At 38.9% G+C, this 23,040-nt stretch overlaps 1 protein-coding gene across 6 annotated transcripts in view; it reads left to right on the top strand.

Annotated features, from left to right (window-relative positions):
• LOC144957525 (uncharacterized) overlaps positions 1–23,040 on the top strand; it is a 62,367-nt gene that overhangs the window by 1,463 nt on the left and 37,864 nt on the right. For 4 of the 6 annotated variants that reach the window (XM_078888862.1, XM_078888858.1, XM_078888861.1 and 1 more), the window contains exon 2: positions 8,339–8,477. The gene's annotated coding sequence lies outside the window, so the exon portion shown is untranslated. Of the gene's footprint in view, positions 1–8,252; positions 8,478–15,349; positions 15,522–23,040 lie in introns of those variants that run through there. The other 2 variants (XM_078888860.1, XM_078888859.1) reach the window with 2 other exon arrangements.

The raw sequence follows: 23,040 nt of genomic DNA, 5'->3' as shown, positions 1-23,040 counted from the left end.
CGGATGGCAATGTTGTGAACTCCTTGGCCAAGCGCATTCTATCTATAGAACCAACACAGAAAACTATGTGTAAGCTCACTCAAACACTCTGATCAAGAAAATGGTGTGATAACTACGAGTATTCATACATTTGGTAAAAAAAAAGCAGGAATAACAATGATCAGAGAGATAGGTCGATTTCATTCACGTTATTGTCCGAGCACGTGTGAAGATGTATCACAAATTATGCCATGTATGATTGGTCAAAAATCAACTGGTTAATGAACCAGTAGATTTTTCACCAATCAAAACATAGAATTTATGACACACCTTCACACGTGCTCGGACAAACATAGTTGGTTGTTTATAAACAATAACATGAACGAATTCGACCTCCATCTGATCGTTGTTATTGTTTTTATATTGACAAATGGGTGACTAGTTATCACATGGTTTTCTCGATCATATTAAAAACGTTTAAGTTTACACACCGTTTTCTGTGCTGATTCTACTAATCAATCGGTAGAACAGTGGACATTTTACTTAACACATAACATCTATAGATAGTTCGAAGATGACGTCACTCAGGCCTTTGTTATTGTTTTTGCCATCCACGTTTGTGAGTTGCTCTCACTAAATTGTATTAACCAGACTATAAAAGTTCATGGTTACACAGAGTTTGTGTGTTGGTCCGTTATACTTCCGGATGGCAATGTTGTGAACTCCTTGGCCAAGCGCATTCTATCTATAGTAAAACCTGTGCAGTTTGCTGTGTCTACCAATCACTGCCATTATTTACATGATGACGATTGTCTGAGAGGCGTGGTTATCTACCGGATGGGCTCGCAAATAGCTCGGGATCCCTTTTCCATCACCTTGCTTGATTTATCTAAAGAAACAAATAAACCCCATGTCTTTAAAGCCTGACAGAGTAAAGACCTGGTACTTTCCTATCGAGCAGTATAAAACATTCGGCTAGCATAAGTTCCTGGCAGTAAAGGGCAATAAAGTCCCATTGGAAAAAAATACAAAAAAAAGAACCCCCCCCCCCCCCCCCCAAAAAAAAAAAAAACAAAAAAAAAAACAAAAAAAAAAAAAACAAAAAAACAAAAAAACAAAAAAAACAAAACAAACGCAAACAACTCCCATACTCATATTTCCCCATCCCCCATCCTGTATAGATAGTATGCGCTTGGCTAAGAAGCTCATAACATTGCCATCCGGAAGTATATCGGACTAACACACAAAACTGTGTGTATCCATGAACGTTTATAGTCGGGTTACTACAATTCAGTGAGAATTACTCATAAACGCGGATGGCAAAAACAATAACAAGTACCTAAGTGACGTCATCTTCGAACTATCTATACTGATATAAATAAAATATATAATTATATAATAATAAAGAACAAGTATAAATAATAATAGATAAAATTAACAAAGCGAAGCGAAGGCGGGGGGGTCTTCGAATTTTTATACCCGTTCGATAGGACCAGGAGAAATGTTTTCACAAAGAGGTAACCCACGACCAACTGTTGAGCAAGACAACTTAAAAGGGTCGCACAAGACATGTCACGAAAATTTATCGTGCACGGTAAATGTTTGCCATTCTTGAATTATGTTCACTGGGGAGGGGGGGGGGGGGGGGCTTTGAATGTAATGATAGGAAATGTTACTAAATCAAAACTTCTTTAATACCAGATTATATATATAACTTTTGTATAAATAACCATTTAAAGAAGCCTCAGTTTTCAAATACAAGAGGTGCATAATTAGAATGACATGGCCATCTATTAATAGTTTTGCTATTCGCCGCATGCCATGAAAAAAGAATTCCGCGCTTCGCCTCTCTGGAGAAATACTTGTACATTTTCCCATTTTAACAAATTTGCATATTTAATCCATATCGGTATCAAATTTATATGAATGTAGAAATCACAATAGGCAGCTACGCCTCTGGCTTTCAACAACAAAAATGTTAATTGTTTATATCAAGCGTGTACAACGTTTACAATTTGCTGTGTCATTTATAATTCAGGGTGGAAATGTTAGTGAGTAGTGCACATGGTTCTCGTGAAAAGTAAAACCCAAGTCAAGCCTGTGCAGTCGTAATGTGATCGTAATCACAACATAATTAACTGTGTATAATATTGTTAACGTAAACCCTTTAAAAGTTCACTCATCCCAGACCCTTCGTTTTTTATATAGATAGTTCGAAGATGACGTCACTCATGTCTTTGTTATTGCCTTTTGCCATCCGCGTTTATGAGTAATGCTCACTGAACTGCTTTAACCCGACTATAAACGTTCATGGTTACACACAGTTTTGTGTGTTGGTCCCTTCTACTTCCGGATGGCAATGTTATGAGCTTCTTAGCCAAGCGCATACTATCTATACCGTATAGAAGAAAAATCTCAAAATATGATGGTACTGTAACCAATGAAAAAAATCGACTTTAATGTCACTAGACCAATTCTAGTGTTCGAGCCAATTATCAACCTTATCCATCAGAGGGTTGTGGATTGTGGATACGTTCGAGCCAATTATCAACCTTATCCATCAGAGGGTTGTGGATACAATATTCGCTTGCCGCCAGCAAAACATTGGTGAAATTAGGCATAGTCCGCTCGTTGTTAAAGAAAAATTTACGGAGTGTCTATCTATCTCTCTCTCTGTCACTCTCTCTCTATTTCTCTCTCTCTCTCTCTACTTTCTCTCTCTCTCTCACACACACACACACACACACACACACATATATATATATATATCATATTTTCCCCCGTTTATCTTTCTCTCCCTCCATCTGTCTCTTCCTTTGTATTTTCCTCTCTTTATCTTACTATACTATCCTCCTATTTCATATCTTCGCACTCTCTCTTTCTCCCTTTGTCCGTTTCTCTCTCTCTCTCTCTCTCTTTCTCTCTCTCTCTCTCTCTCTCTATCTATCTCTCTTTGTGTGTGTGTGTGTGTGTGTGTGTGTGTGTGTGTCTTTCTTCCCTTCTGTATTTCTCTTTCTCTCACATTCTGTCCATATCTATCTATCTATCTATCTATCTATCTATCTATCTATCTATCTATCTATCTATCTATCTATCTATCCATCTATCTATCTACCTCTCTCTTTCTCTCTCTGTGTGTATGTGTGTGTGTGTGTGTGTGTGTGTCTTTCTTCCCTTCTGTATTTCTCTTTCTCTCACATTCTCTCTCTTCTTTCTCTCTCTCACTCTCTCTCTCTCTCTCTCTCGTCTAATTTCTTCCTCTTCAGTCTTTTAATAACCTTTCTCCCTCTTTGATCCATCTCTCAATTTTATCACCCCCCTCTCTCCCTCTCCCTCTCTCTCTCTCTCTCTCTCTCTCTCTCTCTCTCTCTCTCTCTATATATATATATATATATATATATATATATATATATATATATATTTATATATATATATCTGTCTGTCTGTCTGAGTGGGATCAAACGCGTTCCATGTGGGATATGGTGACAAATACTCCCTCCCCTTGCACCTTCTCTGACCCATTATTGTTTTTAAAGTGTTGAAGACGCACTATTAACCGCCACAAATTTGATCTCGAAACACCTTGACCAAACGCCCTCGAATTACGCCAAAATCCTGTTTGTCGACTTTTCGTCAGCTTTTAATGCCATGAACACAGATATTTTGCTTCAAAAGTTGTGCAGCATGGATATTCCAAACTACCTTATTAAATGGTATAAAGAGTTTCTGACCCAAAGACCGCAATGTGTAAAATTGGGTGAACATATCTCCAACAAAAGAACGTTGTCGAACGGATGTCCCCAAGGCTGTGTGAGTTCCCCAATCCTGTACATCTTATACACCAACGACTGCAGACCATCCTTTGAAAATTTTTTATAGTGAAATATGCAGATGATACTGCTATTCTTGGCTTATTAAAAGATAAAGTTACCGAAAAGAATTATTTCAAACAAATAAATATATTCACCGATTGGTGTAAACAAAATCAGCTTGAATTAAATGTTGAAAAAACGAAAGAACAGGTGTTTGGTGTAAAAAATAAAAACGACTTAAAGTGTGTGGCGATCGGTAAAGATGATGTTGAGATAGTTGACTATTTTAAATATTTAGGAATAACCATTGATAGTTCCCTCAATTTCTCTCAACATATTAATATAATATCTAAGAAAGTTGCCCAAAGATTAACATCCTAAGGAAATTGAGAACATTTCAAGTAAGGAAGAAAACTATGTTAAGAGTTTATGACTCATTGATTAAAAGTGTAATTGCGTTTGGAGGATGCCGACTTAAAGATAAATCAAAAATTTCAAAATCTATCAAAGAGGCATCAAAAATAATAAACCATCCTCTTGATGGAGTAGAAAGAATTCATGGAAAAGCAATAGAAAGGAAAGCATTCTCAATTACCAACAATAAAAAACATATTTTATACCATGAATTTAGTCTTTTACCATCTGGGAGAAGGTTTTGTCAGATTAAATGTAGAACTAACAAGTATAAATCAACGTTCGTTCCATCAGCAATAAAAATTTTGAATATTTCATATGGTACAGAAAAACCAAGGATTGATTCGTTGACTGATTAACTGATTAATTTATTTAATGTAAGATTAACTGACCAATTGATAATGATGATAATTTTTGGTGTCGAATTGCCACAATCGTAACAAATTGAAAACGAAATGAATATGTTTATGTTGTGTATATCGCACGTGTGAAAGAAAGAAAGAGAGAGAGAGAGAGAGAGAGAGAGAGAGAGAGAGAGAGAGAGAGAGAGAGAGAGAGAGAGAGAAAATAAGTAGGAGTGAAATATCTGTTCAATCTTAGTTATCGTTTAACATTATAACAAGTGTAACTAAATGACAAATTGCCATATTTATGGACAATAAAGATCTATTATTATTATTATTATTATTATTATTATTATTATTATTATTATTATTATTATTATTATTAGTATTATTATTAAAAAAGGAAAAGAAAAATTAAATATGAAAGAAAAGAAAAAAAAATACAAAAGGGGGGCAACGACACAGACACGCGGCAGCCCACGACCTCAACATCATAAAATATAACCAATCCCCCCCCCCCCCCCCCCCCTCCCTATTTTTATAAAACACACTTCGTGGCTGCCTGTACAACTTGGAGCTGCCAACTACCGAAGAATTAAAATACACTCGTAGTAGTGAGCGTGCTATGGTAGTTATGGTAATGATTAGAGATCTAGAGAGAGAGAGAGAGAGAGAGAGAGAGAGAGAGAGAGAGAGAGGAGAGAGAGAGAGAGAGGGGGGGAGAGAGAGAGAGCGAGCGAGAGAGAGAGAGGTAGAGAGAGAGAGGTAGAGAGAGAGAGGGGAAGAGAGAGAGAGAGGAAGAGAGAGAGAGGAGAGAGAGAGGAAGAGAGAGAGAGGGAGAGAGAGAGAGAGAGAGAGAGAGAGAGAGAGAGAGAGAGGGAAGAGAGAGAGAGAGAGAGAGAGAGAGAGAGAGAGAGAGAGAGAGAGACCGACCGACCGACCTGTGGAAACAAAGAAAAGTGTGTGAAATGAGGAAGAAGAATGTGCCGCTATGTGGTCTTGTGATATGACACTCGCTTTGGGATCGGATCGGAAAATCCTGGGTTCGAGCCTCGCTCGGCGCATAGTTCAGTCCTTGGAAAAGGCTCTTCACTCACACTCTCACTGTACTCGGGTATAAAATGAGTACCAGGCCGTTAACTGCGTTGTTCTGTCTGAAAAAATGAAATATCACCTAACATGTAATCATGTCTCGTCCTGCATGTTAAGTGTTGCTGTTGGCCTGGGACCCCCTGTAAAGCGCTTTGAGACTTTGAGTTGATATTGCGCTATATTAAAAACTCTCGTAAGTATTTGTGACGAGGATAGCTGCTGCAGTGATGTTCTTGTTTCGACGATGATGAAGTGATGATAGTTGAGGCGCTCTGTCCGTGATGGTAATAAATAGAATGCTGCAGTGGTCTTGTGGTACGACAATCGCATTCGGACACAAACGTCCCCAGTTCCAGTCCCTTTCTGCTGGAGCGGTACACAATTGAGTTTTTTGAAAAGGCTCTTGACTCAGATTCTCTCACCGAACCTGGTGTAAATGAGTACTACCCCAAAAGCAACAACCTTGTTTTCGTCTAAATATTTTTAATTTGAATATCGCCTTACATTCTGGTTCTCCATATAAAGTGATGATGATGATGCTTGGGCCCGCCTATGAATCGATTTTAGCAGATGTCAGGGGAAATCGGACTGCATTAAATCGTGTTTTTATTACGATCCCGACGGGGCTGAGCTGAAGGTTATGATAATGATAGTGGCGGCTGTGATTGATTCTCTGGCAATGCTAATGGGAGTTGTGATGTTGTGTAGGTATAGATGGAACGAAATTGACGTCACTTAGCTCTTTGATAATGTTTGTGAACAACCATTTGAATGATTAGATATTATTTCGTAATTAATTCTGTCTATCAGATTATAAACGTTTAAGGTTACACATAATTCTGTGTGTTGGTACGCTATATCAGACTGGCGGATGTTGTGATTATTTTAACTAAACGCATAGCATCAATAGTTCTGATTTTGATGTAGATGCGATGGTAGTGGTGATGCCGCTGTCATGGTGATGGTAATTACTATTTATTTGTAGTAGGTTGAGTTGGTGATTATTATCTGCGGTGTTGGTGTTGGTCGTGTTTGAAATGATGAGGATGCCGAGTGGCGCTGCATTCTAAGGCGCTTTGAACACGTTTAGTGGATATTCTGCTTGATCAATGTTCAAGTATAGTTTAGTACAAAATCCTTTCAAAATAATATTCGTTCAATTTGGTCTGTCAATCGATAGAATATATCGTCATGTTTGCCAGGTGTGCATTATCTCATTTACCTTACGTAGATCCTCATACAATCTTAAAGTGAATTGCCACTTTGGTTAATGATAAGCCATCTGACAAATTCACAGTATAACGTTTGCATATAAATATAAATAAATAAATAAATATATATATATATATATATATATATATATATATATATATATATATATATATATATATATATATATATATATATATATTTTTTTTTTTTTTTTTTTTTTTTAATTATTATTTTTTTTTAATCTTTTTTTTGTTTTGTTTTTGTTTGTTGTTGTTTTTTGTTTGTTTGTTTTTCCTTTTAATTAGGTTATTTGTTTGTTTAAAATAAGATTTTAAACTGCAGTTACGAACTTGTATTCGGCTAGTTATCCTAACTTTATCAGGCTTGTTAGAGTGGTGTTATCAGTTGTCCCCTACCCAGGTACAACCCCAACCACTCCTCAAAACATTGGTCTTTATTTGGACTTTAAGAACATAGGCAATTCAATTGAATTGTTCTTAGGCCGAGCTGTGTTTTTTCTGTTCTGTATCATTCAATTTCACATAGTTTAAGCTCCTTGACATTTGTAATCCCAGACCGTCGACATTCTAACCTGACATCCGGGCAGTACTGGATACCAATTACTTAGTACAATTAAGTAACGAATTTAGTACTGCTAAACAATTACAATATTGAGGTTTTGATATCAGTGTCCATTATTAATCTTTAAGTCATTTTGACAATATACACTCCAAGCACGATTTCCTAGAACTCCTCGGGACGTGTCGTTTTTTTTCCAGATGACGGGACTCGTCTATGTCGGTGTGACCCACAGACTGGTATGACCCGATCCTGTGCGTCTGTTGCACAGTATTTTTCCACACACACGTGAGGAAGTGCAAACCGACCTTTTTTTACCGGTCCCTATCACTGCCTTTCTTATCTATTTTTCCTCTTGCTTACAATCGTCTGTGCGTTGCCATTTTACATTTTGAAATGAAAATGAAAAGGGAAAAGGCTCTTTGTTGTGTCATCATTTCTTCTATTTTAAAGGGGGAAAGAAAAAGAAAGAAATAACGAACAGGAGCCCTTGGGATAAAAAGAGGCTCTTCGAGCGGCAAAAATACACCCACATAAATTTACTAAATGAATTCCGCTTATATTCGAGATTCCAACAATTCACAAGGTCGTCATGTGTCTTCTCTCTATTTATTTTATCTTACTTTTTACTTTCCACAAACACTCATTTTGACGATTTTTTTCAATAAAATTTTGCTTGGACCGTTAAGTAGACTAAATAAAACGTAGTTTTAACTTTCGCAGACTATGGAGGTAAAATATTTGGGTGTTTAGGGCTACAGAATAATGATTTTCATCATGATGATCATTATTGTAATTATTATCATATTTATCATATCAGTCGTTTAAGTTCTATCATTCTACGATATAAATACCTGTTTGAGTCCATGGTGTTAAAATAAACTGTGTCCTTTTTTTCAACCCAAGTAAAACTTATTGGGTAATTAATTGTAATGCCGGTACCAAGATTGTCACTTTATTATCTAACAAAAATATGGTAACTTCACTGTTGTTATTGTGAATTCTTGGATTATTATTGCTGCTTGGATATTTAACTGAAAAACATGTAAGTAAACACATCTTCCACTTACTTAAGGAAAACATATCAGTGTGCGTCCCTATAGGGACGTTTGTTTTTTTGTGTGTGTTTTTCTTTTGTTTCTTTGGTTTTTTGGTTCCCACCCCCGCCCTGTTTTTTCTTCGAGCATTTTAAAAAGAATACGAGTTAATTTTATGCTCAAGTGTCGCCGTGTCCATTACTAATGTGTAGATTGTAAACCATTGAGATTAAAGCAGGCCACAAGTGCTGATTTAACTCTAACCTTACAACTGCAATAAATGTTGGACGAGACTCCAAATTTCGTCTGTGATGTAAGTTAAGAATTCAATTATCATTATTTTGAAAAATTTGAATTGCAATATGTGTGAAATTTTTTTATTTTTTTTTGGTGGCTTTGTAATAATTAAGATATTGAAAACAAGTCATATCGGGATGGAACGAATAGACAGAACCTGTAACCACTGACGCCACAATGGGCCCATAAGGAACGTTGAAATGATTCTTGATCCCAGACCTGAAACCCATCGTAAATTTTACGTTGATCAAGAACTTGGAGTCAAACGAAACCTTTTGTTCATCTACCTCTCCCTGACTCAAAATTTATAAAAATATTGTTTAGAAAATAATAAGACACCATTTATATAGCGCGATATCCACTAGAAGTGCTCAAAGCGTTTTACAAGGGGTCCGAAGCCAACAGGATTACTAAACATGAAGGACGAGACACGATGTCTGTCAGACGATATTAATACAATTTTTTTTCGGACAAAGACAAGAACGACCAGATACTCATTTTACACGTGAGTGACAGTAAGAGAATGTGAGTAAAGAGCCTTTTCCAAGGACTCAAGTATGCGCCGCTCAGAGCGGGTTTCTAAACCTGGACCTTCCAATCCGAAAGCGAGAGTCGCACTAGGCCAGGAAAAGGCCCTGTCGACTACATAGCCTCACTATTAATTAAAACATATTTCTAATTTGAGCAATTTTTGGGGTTGACACATAGTTTTGGTCTCAAACCAATTGTAAATTTGACGATGATCAAGAATTGATGTCAAAAAGGCGAAAAGAAAAAAAAAGAAAAAATTCCACTCTTTTATACTGCTACTCCAATAGCCAATGGCCTCAAAAATATTAAGCTATGCGGGATTTGAGAACGGCCACACCGACCCTCTGTTTGTCGCCCAGGTATTTGGCAATACACATTGCGATTTCACTACGATTTACTTCAGCCGTGCCTGTCCCCAGATCGTCACCGGTAAAAATCGCCACGTGTATGACACTTTAAGTGCAGAGAGGGTTGGGCAATTCTGTAGGATGTGTTCACCTGTTATACTTCCGATTCCACAGAGGCACTGACTTGTAGTTCCATTTCATTTGACTCTTGTTATTTATATATTCGAGCATCAAGCGACAACTTTCTCGTATTTTTCTTTCTTGATATCTCTCTCTCTCTCTCTCTCTCTCTCTCTCTCTCTCTCTCTCTCTCTCTCTCTCTCTCTCTCTCTCTCTCTCTCTCTTTATTTATTTATTTTTATCTGTGTGCGCCCGCGCGCGTGTGTGTATGTGTGTGTGTGTGTGTCTATACGTCTACCTCTTTCTATCTCTATCTCTTCCATCTATCTATATTTATTTCTTAAAACTCACTTCCCTTTTATTTTTCTTCTCTTTGAAGACTTTACATTCCTAAAATAATACGTTGCCAAAGTAAATACAAAGACATTTTTGCACTCTAATGTAAATAGACCCCCCCCCCCCCCCCCCCCCCCACACACACACTCACGCATAATTGATTAATTAATGCAGTTCCATTTAACACAATGCCGGGATTACAGCGATCCATGCTCGTAAATTAATTTGACGTGCAGCTGTTGGAGAAGGCCGAGCGATGCAAATGGCAGCAGCCTCTTATGGTTTTCACACTACTATGTTATGACGATCGACCCAATTAGCAAAGTCCGGTCCGCATTCGTTCACCGTCGCAAACCCGCAGGGTAGCATCGTCGCAACTCATCGTTCGACTAGATGCTCTGCCGTCTCATGTTCTTGCCCACAGCGGGTACATGTTGGACAGGTAAAAAGACCCCACCGATGAAGCGCACTTGCCGTTAGGCAGCTCCTCGACCGAAGCCGATTCGCAGCTACTCAGTGTCTCCTCTTATTGGTATCAAAGCGTGGCAACTTCTCACCAAGCTTAGAGGAGTGTACGTCCCCGCCCCCCACGAGGGATTGAATTCGTCCAAACCGACTTCCGATCTTTACCTTGCAGCTGGTTAGGGGGCTTGAGCCACACGGGAGGGCAAAGGTGTAAATCCCGGTTGACCGTCACGAGACCATACCGGGTATCGAGCCAACGAGCCACATGAGCTGCTCGCCCCGATGTGTGACTAAATTTGATCCAGCCGCTATCCCGGGCGCCACACTACTTCGATATGATGCAATGGCGCGGCCTAAACCACAGGCTGTGACGAGCGATCGCACACTTGCCTTTCATAGTTCGTGATTCCGTCGCTTTATGTAGCGATACGGCGCGCGTATCCCACAACATCAATGCAACTTCGTTACGCCTGAACAATTACACGGTATCATTAAAATTTAACTCACCAAAACTATAGATAGTATGCGCTTGGCTAAGAAGCTCACAACATTGCCATCCGGAAGTATAACGGACCAACACACACAAAACTATGTGTAACTTTGTACGTTTATAGTCTGGTTCATACAGTTTAGTGAGCTTTACTCATAAACGCGGATGGCAAAAAACAATAACAAAGACCCGAGTGACGTCAGCTTCATTCTACCTATAACTTTACCATACAAATCGCTGTATGAGAAATGACCAGCGACATCTATATGAAGTCCTAGGAAATGACTCATGACGTCTGAAATTAGCCCAAGGCCCTGGTATGTAACACAGACCTGTCAATCTTCCCACGATGAAAAGTGTATTCTCTGATCCTCAAAAGTACGGCGATGTGGTCTTGTGGTATGACACTCGCTTTCGGATCGGAAGGTCCTGGGTTCGGGCCTCGGTCGGCGCATAGTTGAGTCCTTGGAAAAGACTCTTAACTCATATTCTATCACCGTACCTGGCCGTTAACATCCTTGTCTCTGTCGGAAATATTTGTAATATCGCCTAACAGGCGTCATGTTTCGTTCTACATGTTATGTGTTGCTGTTGGCTAGGGACCCTTGTAAAGCGCTTTGCGCACGTTTAGTGGATATTGCGCAATATAACAGCTCAATTTTAAAAGTGTATTTTTTAACAAAAATAAATGTGTATTTTGTCCTCACATGTGGAAAAAAAAAGTGTGCATAATACAAAAGTTTATATAAAAGTTAACAGCACACCAAAATCAAAATAAACTCTAACCTTCATCATTCACAGTAATCTCTAGTCTAATTACAAAATTATCCGGTTTATCGAGAAACTAAATGAAATGAGCATTTCAAGTTTGTATAAGGCTCAGAAATATAATATCTAAGGATATTGCTTTCGAAACACCCAAATGAATGACCGAAAGGCCCCAATCATGTTGGTACTACTACTACTACTACTACTACTACTACTACTACTACTACTACTACTACTACTACTACTTCTACTCCTCCTCCTCCTCCTCCTCCTCCTCCTCCTCCTACTACTACTACTACTACTACTACTACTCTCCACTACCACTACTCTCTACTACTACTACTACTACTACTACTACTACTACTACTACTACTACTACTACTACTACTACTACTACAACTACTCTACTACTACTACTACTACTACTACTACTACTACTACTCTACTACTACTTACTACTACTATACTACTACTACTACTTACTACTACTACTACTACTACTACTACTACTACTACTACTACTACTACTACTACTACTATACTACTACTACTACTACTACTACTACTACTACTACTACTACTACTACTACTACTACTACCACTACCACACTACTCTACTACTACTTACTACTACTACTACTACTACTACTACTACTACTACTACTACTACTACTACTACTAATACTACTACTATTGAGCTTGACCGTGAGCGTTTATATAGCGCGAAATCCATTAAACGTGCTCCAAAGCGCTTTACAAGGGGTCCCTGACTAACAACAACATTTAACATTGAGGACGGGACATGACGCCTGTTAGGCGATAGTACAATTTTTTTCGGAAAGAGACAACGCCGGTAAAGGTCAGGTACTCATTTTACACATGAGAGAATGTGAGAGAATGTGAGTAAAGCGCCTTCTCCAAGCACTCAAATATGCGCCGTGCGAGGCTCGAACCCAGGACCTTCCGATCCGAAGGCGAGTGTCATACCATTAGACCACATAGCCGCACATCTTAGAGTTACACATTCTCCCATCTTTACACTCTCACGTCTTTACATTCTTGATATACTGTAAGATAATTACACTTTTACATCTCTACAGTCTTACAATAATTGTACACTGTTACATCCTTAATTCAGAAAAGTGAGTGGAGCAGGCACTTATGTTGGTAACAACAAGAGATGAAGTGAGTAGGAAAGTGCCTAAAGACAATAGAGAATAAAAATGTATCGCGGCAGTGATGGGGGTTTGAACCCGCGACCTTACTGGTACGACAACTCCGCCTGGCCGGTGAGAGCGTGACTCTACCGCATGAGCTATCCGTGGATATAATTAACATCATGGATAGCTCATACGATAGAGTCACGCTCTCACGGGCCAGGCGGAGTTGTCGTACCAGTAAGGTCGCGGGTTCAAACCCCATCACCGCCGCGAAAATTTTTTATTCTCTTTTGCCTTTTGTCACTTTTCTACTCACTTCATCTCTCGTTGTTACATCCTTACGCGCTTACACCTTGACACTCTATTTTGTATACTGTTAAATCTTCACACTCTTACAATTGTACACTGTTACATCTTTACATTCTTACATCTTTAAACTCTCACATCTTTACACTCTTACTAGAGAAAGAGAGAGAGCACGATAGTTTACTTTTGTAACTCGCCACCTCAAGACTTCGCGAAATCCCAAGTTTGAGAATTTTTGCCAAGATGAGGGCCATTTAAATCGATCGATACATAATCGAAGGACGAGTTTTCTGGCCAAAATTTTTATATAAGTGTCTTTCCAGAATGCAGCAATTAACTGGTTAAATTAACAATTTAGTACCTGCTGATTTACTCTTGGAGACATACCGTAGAGAGGTCTGTCCCTCGGGATGGCCCCAAGAATAGCTGCTGACTGGACCAGGTGGAGATCCCTTCAAGGCCCGGAGAGGATTGACGATTGAAGCTTGAAGATTTACCCTGATAATAATACCGAATTGATACGATCGGTTAAATTTTAACAACATTCAGCTTTCTTAGAGCCTCCCCAGTGTCAAATTAGCGAGGAATGAATCGACATCAAATTGATAACGACCAGATAAGAATGATTTTGATGAACTTGCATTTTAATTTAAACATCAAAACCAACGGCAGAAAATGACAATAAACAAATCAAATTGAAATGAAATAAACAAAAAACTGCATTCGGCTGCCGACAATCCTGTCCATGTCCTCTCATCATCTATCCAAGTTCTTGCTGGCCTGCCTCTTCCTTTGTGTAAAATTCAAAACATTATCAAATTTATGTTTTTTTTTCTCGGGATATGATTTTATGCTCGCAGGAGAAATATTTCATACGGGCGTCCGCCATTGTTCAGAAAGTTTAGAGCCAGTGTTACTAAGTTACCATGCGTCATTAATTAGGAAGGAAATGACGTTACGACAGTTGAAGCCTATTGATTGGCAGTTTAAGTTCATTTAAGTTCATGCATAAATAGTTGAGGACTCCATGAGTCGTATTTACTACGCGTGTTATTCAGAGGAGGTGGCGGGCTTTCATGTTTTGATTACGACAGGTGTATTGAGTCGTTGTGTTGTGTGATGGCAAAGTGAGATGTTCTCTTGTTTGTTTCATTGGCCATTATTATGTGTAGTAACCTGACTATAGATAGAATGCGCTTGGCCAAGAAGTTCACAACATTGCCATCCGGAAGTATAACGGACCAACACACAAACTCTGTGTAACCATGAACTTTTATAGTCTGGTTAATACAGTTTAGTGAGAACAACTCACAAACGCGGATGGCAAAAACAATAACAAAGGCCTGAGTGATGTCATCTGCATACTATCTATACACGTTCATGGATACACACAGTTTTATGTGTTACGGACCAACACACAAAACTGTGTGTATCCATGAACGTGTATAGTCGGGTTAATACAGTTCAGTGAACATTACTCATAAACGCCGCCCGATGCCAAAAAACAATGACAAAGACCCGAGTGACGTCATCTTCGAACTCTCTACTGTTTTTGATAGTTTCAATCTTCCTTTGTTTTCTCCTACCTCTTATTGGTGTAATTGGATTCAGTAGTCTGATGTCACGCGCCCGGCAAATCTTTACTTTTTATTCTTCATGCTGGCGAGAACTTTTCATTCCCTTTTCATATGCCTTGTGATCCGAATGTGTAAAAGTCAAAACATGATCAAATTGATGGGGTTTTTTTCCTCTGGATACGCTTTTAAGCTCGCCGGAGAAATATTTCATACGGCGTCCGCCACTGTTCCGATAGTTTAGAGCCAGTGTTACTAAGTTACCATGCGTCATTAGGAAGGAAGTGACGGTACGACTATTGAATCCTATTGACATTTTTGATGGATATTTGGAGACGATGAGTCCAGTTCAACACATACAGATATAAACAAATAAAATATTCTGAGATCTAAAATGTGTAAAATTTAATTTGTTTTAAAAATTTAAAAGGTTATAATAATAACTCTTAAAATATTTTATGAAAATCCGCATTTTCAACACTATAGTGTACTCCAGAATATCACAAACAAGTACACATAATATAGAATCCCAATGATAAAACACGGTGTAAATTAATTAAAAACTACACAGAGCTTCTAAAATACAGCTGTGCTTGTTAGGCGTGTTACACATAATCCCTAATTTCATTCAGAGCGATTGCTCAAGGGTGTAGAACGGGTGAGTATTTTAATTTGTGTATTTTAAAAAAATGAATTTAAGTGACTCTTTTTTAATTAATTGACAACCAATGCCAAAAACTAAACTAGACGTCTAATAATATTATTCATGCATGCCAAATGGCTCCGAAATACTTTGTGGAATTTGGTATTAAAAGCACTAAATTGGCAATCTGTGTTGTGCACTGAGAAGGGAAAGAATGATAGCAAGTTCAAGTTAAAAAAAAACGTTTATTTTAGGCAATTGCCAATGTAACTCATACAAGAATATATTTCATCAACAAATCAAATAAGTAAAATCAATAATAAAGCAAGGCGAACAATGAAAATAATAATGATAATAACAGTACTAATAACAGCAATAATAATAAATAATAATAATAATAATAATAATAATAATAATAATAATAATAATAATAATTATTATTATTATTATAATAATAACAATAATAATAATAATAATAATAATAATAATAATAATAATAATAATAATAATAATAATAATAAATAATAATAATAATAATAATAATAATAATGATAATAATAAAAATAATGATAATTATAATTGTGGTAATAATGATGTAAAATCATTTAAAGATTTAATTAATAGTTTAGTTATTTAATAGATTGAATTATAAATTTAGACCTTGGTATAACTCAAATAATTCATATTTTATGGATCAACATAAGATATGACTTGACCACAATGATTTTTTACACTGTGCAATGATAAAACACGCTGTAAATTAATTAAAAACCACACAGAGCTTCTAAAACACAGCTGTGCCTGTTAGGCGTGTTACACATAATCCCTATTTTCATTCAGAGCGATTGCTCGAGAACGGGTGAGTATCTTAATTTGTGTATTATAAGAAATGAATTTAAGTGACCCTTTTTTAATTAATTGACAACCAATGCCAAAAACTAAACTAATAATGTTATTCATGCATTTTAAGTGACTATTTTTTAATTAATTGCCAACCAATGCCAAAAACTAAACTAATAATATTAGTCATGCATGCCAAACGGCTCCGAAATACTTTGTGGAATTTGGTATTAAAAGCACTAAATTGGCAATCTATGTTGTGCACTTAGAAGGGAATGAATGATACCGAAGATAAATGTGTACATTTAGAACGATTAATTTAATGTTATAATGTGCTCATTACAAACGACAAACACGACGTCAAGGAGCTACACACTACACACCGACATGAATATTCTATCCTACTCTGAAAACAAAACACGTAGAAGGTTTTAAAATTTTGGCCAGAAATTCGTCCTCCAAAAATCGGTTGACTAAAATGATCATCTCGTCAACAACTTTCAAACCTGGGACTTCAAGGAATTTCTCGGGTTTGAGATTTTTTTTTTTTTTTTGGACAAGATAAGCCAGTTTAATTGATCGGTATTGAAGAACGAGTTTTCTGGCCATATTTTAGAAATGTGTTTTTTGTTTGTTTGTTTTTTTTTTTCAGAGCATGGTAGATATCTGCCGAGCAGGATAAATAGAATAATCCGACGTGTACATATATGCAGGTCTGACATCCGAACCCACTTATGGACTGAGTTTAAGATTGGTGTCATGGACCTTATTTTGCGTCATTTTTTTGAGATTTCCATTACAACAAGGAGCCCATAAGGAATTGGGTTATCAGACCTGCAAATAAGTGCACGTCGGAATAATCATATTATCTGGCCTAGTAGAAAGCGGTAGGGGCTGCCTGAAGCCTGTGATCGTGAAAATACTAACGAAAGAGTGAAAATGAAGCCTCTCCATTTTCACTCTTTCATTATTTGACATAGTAGTTTCTATTACTGCCATCCCCCTCTCCCTCCCGTATTTCGTTTTATGACACAATGAGAGCGATCTATACTCATGTTTTCGTCCAACCAAGTCAGCAATCACATGGTTTGTTGTCCAACGATTGAATATTTCTTCAGAAATGTAAACACGCTGCTTGTTTATGACAGTTGTAAGCATACCCATGTGTCAAGCTGAACAAAATGACCAATCGTGATGTTCGATGTTTCAAAAACTGTGAACACTTTTCACTATTTGGGTCACTTTGAGCACATAATCCAATGTGACCAATGGCCTCGTCGAGCACATGGAAATGTACTGTATCTACGCATTTTCAAATTGAGAAACGTCAAAAAGGCTTCCCACTTTACGTCATTTCATTGAGAAAGAATAGATAGAATGAAGTTGACGTCACTCTGGTCTTTGTTATTGTTTTTTGCCATCCACGATCATGACTAATTCTCACTTAACTGTATTATCCAGACTAATAAACGTTCATGGTTACACATAGTTTTGTGTGTTGATCCGTTATACTTCCGGATGGCAATGTTGTGAGCTCCTTAGCCAAGTGCATACTATCTATATAGTGTAATTAATAATTTTGTGCGCTTGGCTAAGCAGCTCACACAAAACTACGTGTAACCTTAAACGTTTATGGATAGAATGCGCTTGGCCAAGGAGTTCACAACATTGCCATCCGGAAGTATAACGGACCAACACACAAACTCTGTGTAACCATGAACTTTTATAGTCTGGTTAATACAGTTTAGTGAGAACAACTCACAAACGCGGATGGCAAAAACAATAACAAAGGCCTGAGTGACGTCATCTGCATACTATCTATAGTCTGGTTAATACAGTTTAGTGAGAATTACTCATAAACACGGATGGCGTTAAAAAAAACAAAAAAAAAAAAAACAAAACAAAAACAAAACAAAAAACAAACAAAAACAAACAAAGACCTGAGTGACGTCAACTTTATTCTATCTATAGATAGAATGCGTTTGGCCAAGGAGTTCACAACATTGCCATCCGGAAGTATAACAGACCAACACACAAACTCTGTGTAACCATGAACTTTTATAGTCTGGTTAATACAGTTTAGTGAGAACAAGTCACAAACGTGGATGGCAAAAAACAATAACAAAGGCCTGAGTGACGTCATCTTCGAACTATCAAAAGATATTATGCACTTGGCTAAGAAGCTCGCAACATTGCCATCCGGAAGTAATACGGACCAACACACAAAATTATGTGTAACCATGAACTTTTATAGTCTGGATAATACAGTTAAGTGAGAATTACTCATAAACATGGATGGCAAAAAACAATAACAAAGACCTGAGTGATGTCAACTTCATTCTATCTATAGATAGTATGCAGATGACGTCACTCAGGTCTTTGTTATTGTTTTTGCCATCCGCGTTTGTGAGTTGTTCTCACTAACTGTATTAACCAGACTATAAAAGTTCATGGTTACACAGAGTTTGTGTGTTGGTCCCTTTTACTTCCGGATGGCAATGTTGTGAACTCCTTGGCCAAGCGCATTCTATCTATATTATAGACAGTATGCACTTAGCAAAGAAGCTCACAACATTGCCATCCGGAAGTTTAACTGATCAACAAACAAAACTATGTGTAACCTTAAACGTTTATAGTCTGGTTATACAGTTTAGTGAGAATTACTCACAAACATGGATGGTAAAAAAAACAAAAACAATAACAAAGGCCTGAATGACATCTTCGTTCTATCTAGAGATAGTATGCGCTTGGCTAAGAAGCTCACAACATTGCCATCCGGAAGTATAACGGACCAACACATTAAACGGTGTGTATCGATGAATGTTTATAGTCAGGTTAATACAGTTCAGTGAGCATTACTCATAAACGCGGATGGCAAAAAACAATAACAAAGACCTGAGTGACGTCATCTTCGAACTATCTATAAATGGTTGATTTTTTTGTGGGTTTTTTTTTTGTTGTTTTTTGTTTTGTTTTTAATTTTAATTCATTCTCATCAATAATACGGATATCCTGAGCTAAGTGTCATACTTTCGAGTAATGAAAATGTTGCTGCTTGAAGCTAGAAGGAAAAAATAACCATACATATTGAATTGTAAGCTTTAATTTATTAGACGAAGACAAACGGTGGGCCTGTCGGGTTTCCCCTTTATCAACAAAATAGGATGAATGAAACACTACAGACGAATGAGATAATGTGGTAGTGGCGTAGATAAGGTGAATAAACAAAAACATTGATGGGGCAAGAAATTGAATGCTCCTTTGTAAGGAAACACGAATTGAAATAGAACAATAGTTATTGATAAAAGGTGCGCAATTAATTAGACAATTTTTATTTGTTTGGACATAAAACCGGTTTGGGGCGGTGAGAACAAGAGAGCAAATATGAAAAACGTTTTTTTATCATTTACAAGTGTAGCAGATGTTCTGACGCAAATTAATGAGGTAAATATTTTTAAATTATTGATTATATGTTATACAATCACCTGTGATCGAATGTTTTTATATGACGGGACAGAATCGATTTTGGTCGATACTACTTATCGAATTGGTGCCTTCAAATTGTTATACATAATTGCATTAGGATCAAAAATAAACATCATCGATTTCAAGTTCGATGCAGGGGTCTCGATAGATCTGCTAGAAGAGCACTCGGTGTGTCTTTTTTTACGAAACCCGCCGAAACCTGCCGAAACCCGCCGAAACCCGACGAATCCCGACAAAGTTATGAGAAGTAGGTGGCAGTGGGGAGTGAACCTGGAACTCAGGGAAGTGTACACCATTGGGGAGTGAACCTGGGACTGGGTTTCGGCGGGTTTCGTAAAAAAGAACTAGTGCTTTTTTACGAAACCCGCCGAAACCCGGCGAAACCCGACAATATCCAGCAAAGTTATGGGAAGTAGACAACTGTGGGGAGTGAACCCGAGACTCAGGGAAGTGTACACCAGTCGGGAGTGAACCTGAGACTAAGGTTATCGGCCGGTTTCGGCGGGTTTCGTAAAAAAGAATTAGTGCTTTTTTTACGAAATCCGCCGAAACCCGACAATATCCGGCAAAGTTATGGGAGTTTGGCAACAGCGGGGGGGGGGGGGGGGGGGGGGGGATGATCCTGGGAATCAGGGCGGTGTACACCAGTGGGGAGTGAACCTGGGACTATGTAAAAAGGATGTCAGTGGGAAATAAACCTGGTACTAAAGGGAGATGGATACCATTGAAAGTTGAGGCCGGATATGAAAGTTTGGTACCAGAGAAGAATGAACCTGACACTATAGGAGGTGGGCGCCAGTGGGGAGTGAACCTGGGACTATGTAAAAAGGATATCAGTGGGAAATAAACCTGGGACTAAAGGGAGATGGATACCATTGAAAGTTAAAGCCGGATATGGGAGTTGAGTACCAGAGGAGAATGAACCTGACACTATAGAAGGTGGACACCAGTGGGGAGTGAACCTGGGACTCAGGGAATTGCACACAAGTGGGGAGTTAACCTGGGAATATGTAAAAAGGATATCAGTGGGAAATAAACCTGGGACGAAAGGAAGATGGATACCATTGAAAGTTGAAGCCGGATATGAGAGTTGGGTACCAGAGGAGACAACAAGAGATGAAGTGAGTAGAAAAGTGCCAGAAGACAATAGAGAATAAAAAATTTTCGCGGGGTGGCCGGGTTTGAACCCGCGACCTTATTGATACGACAACTCCGCCTGGCCGGTGAGAGCGTGACTCTACCGTATGAGCTATCCACGAACACAAAAATATTCGTATCAAACTCAAGTCATTCATTTCTAGAGCTCTCTCTCACTGACTTCTGGAGACCGCGGGTTCAACGCACAACCATCGCGAAGTTACCTGGCCAGCAGTTAAGCTTAATAGCCAATATTCTCAACACAAACATATAACATAGAAACGATTGAGACATTGAGTATGCTCCGGTATATGGGGTGAATTTTTAATTCAGAAAAGTGAGTGTAGCAGGCACTTATGTTGGTAACAACAAGAGATGAAGTGAGTAGAAAAGTGCCAGAAGACAATAATAGAGAATAAAAAATTTTCGCGGCGGTGGTGGGGTTTGAACCCGCGACCTTATTGGTACGACAACTCCGCAGGCCGGTGAGAGCGTGACTCTACCGTATGAGCTATCCACGAACACGAGGAGAATGAACCTGACACTATAGGAGGTGGGCGCCAGTGGGGAGTGAACCTGGGACTATGTAAAAATGATATCAGTTGGAAATAAATCTGGGACTAAAGGGAGATGGATACCATTGGGAGTTGAAGCCGGATTTATTTCCCACTGATATCCTTTTTAGATATTCCCAGGTTAACTCTCCACTGGTGTGCAATTCCCTGATTCTCAAGTTCACTCCCCACTGGGGCCCACCTCCTTTTGTGTCAGGTTCATTCTCCTCTGGTACTCAACTCCCATATCCGGCTTCAACTTTCAATGGTATCCATCTCCCTTTAGTCCCAGGTTTATTTCCCACTGATATCCTTTTTACATAGTCCCAGGTTCACTCCCTACTGGTGTACACCGCCCTGATTCCCAGGATCACCCCCCACTGTTGCCAAACTCCCACGCCCATAACTTTGCCGGATATTGTCGGGTTTCGGCGGGTTTCGTAAAAAAAGCACTAATTCTTTTATACGAAACCGGCCGATAACCGTAGTCTCAGGTTCACTCCCGACTGGTGTACACTTCCCTGAGTCTCGGGTTCACTCCCCACAGTTGTCTACTTCCCATAACTTTGCTGAATATTGTCGGGTTTTGCCGGGTTTCGGCGGGTTTCGTAAAAAAGCACTAGTTCTTTTTTACGAAACCCGCCGAAACCCAGTCCCAGGTTCACTCCCCAATGGTGTACACTTCCCTGAGTTCCAGGTTCACTCCCCACTGCCACCTACTTCCCATAACTTTGTCGGGATTCGTCGGGTTTCGTCGGGTTTCGGCGGGTTTCGCAGGGTTTCGGCGGGTTTCGGCGGGTTTCGGCGGGTTTCGTAAAAAAGACACACCCGTGCGGTGTGTCTTTTTTACGAAACCCGCCGAAACCCGCCGAAACCCGCCGAAACCCGCCGAAACCCGCCGAAACCCGACGAATCCCGACAAAGTTATGGGAAGTAGGTGGCAGTGGGGAGTGAACCCAGAACTCGGGTAAGTGTACACCATTGGGGAGTGAACCTGGGACTGGGTTTCGGCGGGTTTCGTAAAAAAGAACCAGTGTTTTTTACGAAACCCGCCGTAACCCGCCGAAACCCGGCGAAACCCGACAATATCCAGCAAAGTTATGGGAAGTAGACAACTGTTGGGAGTGAACCCGAGACTCAGGGAAGTGTACACCAGTCGGGAGTGAACCTGAGACTAAGGTTATCGGCCGGTTTCTGCGGGTTTCGTAAAAAAGAATTAGTGCTTTATTACGAAACCCGCCGAAACCCGCCGAAACCCGACAATATCCGGCAAAGTTATGGGAGTTTGGCAACAGTGGGGGGTGATCCAGGGAGTCAGGGAATTGCACACCAGTGGGGAGTTAACCTGGGACTGTGTAAAAAGGATATCAGAGGGAAATAAACCTGGGACTAAAGGGAGATGGATACCATTGGAAGTTGAAGCCGGATATGGGAGTTGAGTACCAGAGGAGAATGAACCTGACACTATAGAAGGTGGGCGCCAGTGGGGAGTGAACCTGGGACTCAGGGAATTTCAC

Source organism: Berghia stephanieae, chromosome 12 (assembly GCF_034508935.2).
Source record: "Berghia stephanieae isolate SIO BIC M18660-M18661 chromosome 12, UCSD_Bste_1.3, whole genome shotgun sequence".
Classification (NCBI taxonomy): domain Eukaryota; kingdom Metazoa; phylum Mollusca; class Gastropoda; order Nudibranchia; family Aeolidiidae; genus Berghia; species Berghia stephanieae.
The sequence above is the reverse complement of the archived record's forward strand: the minus strand, read 5'-3'. Positions and strand labels throughout refer to the sequence as shown.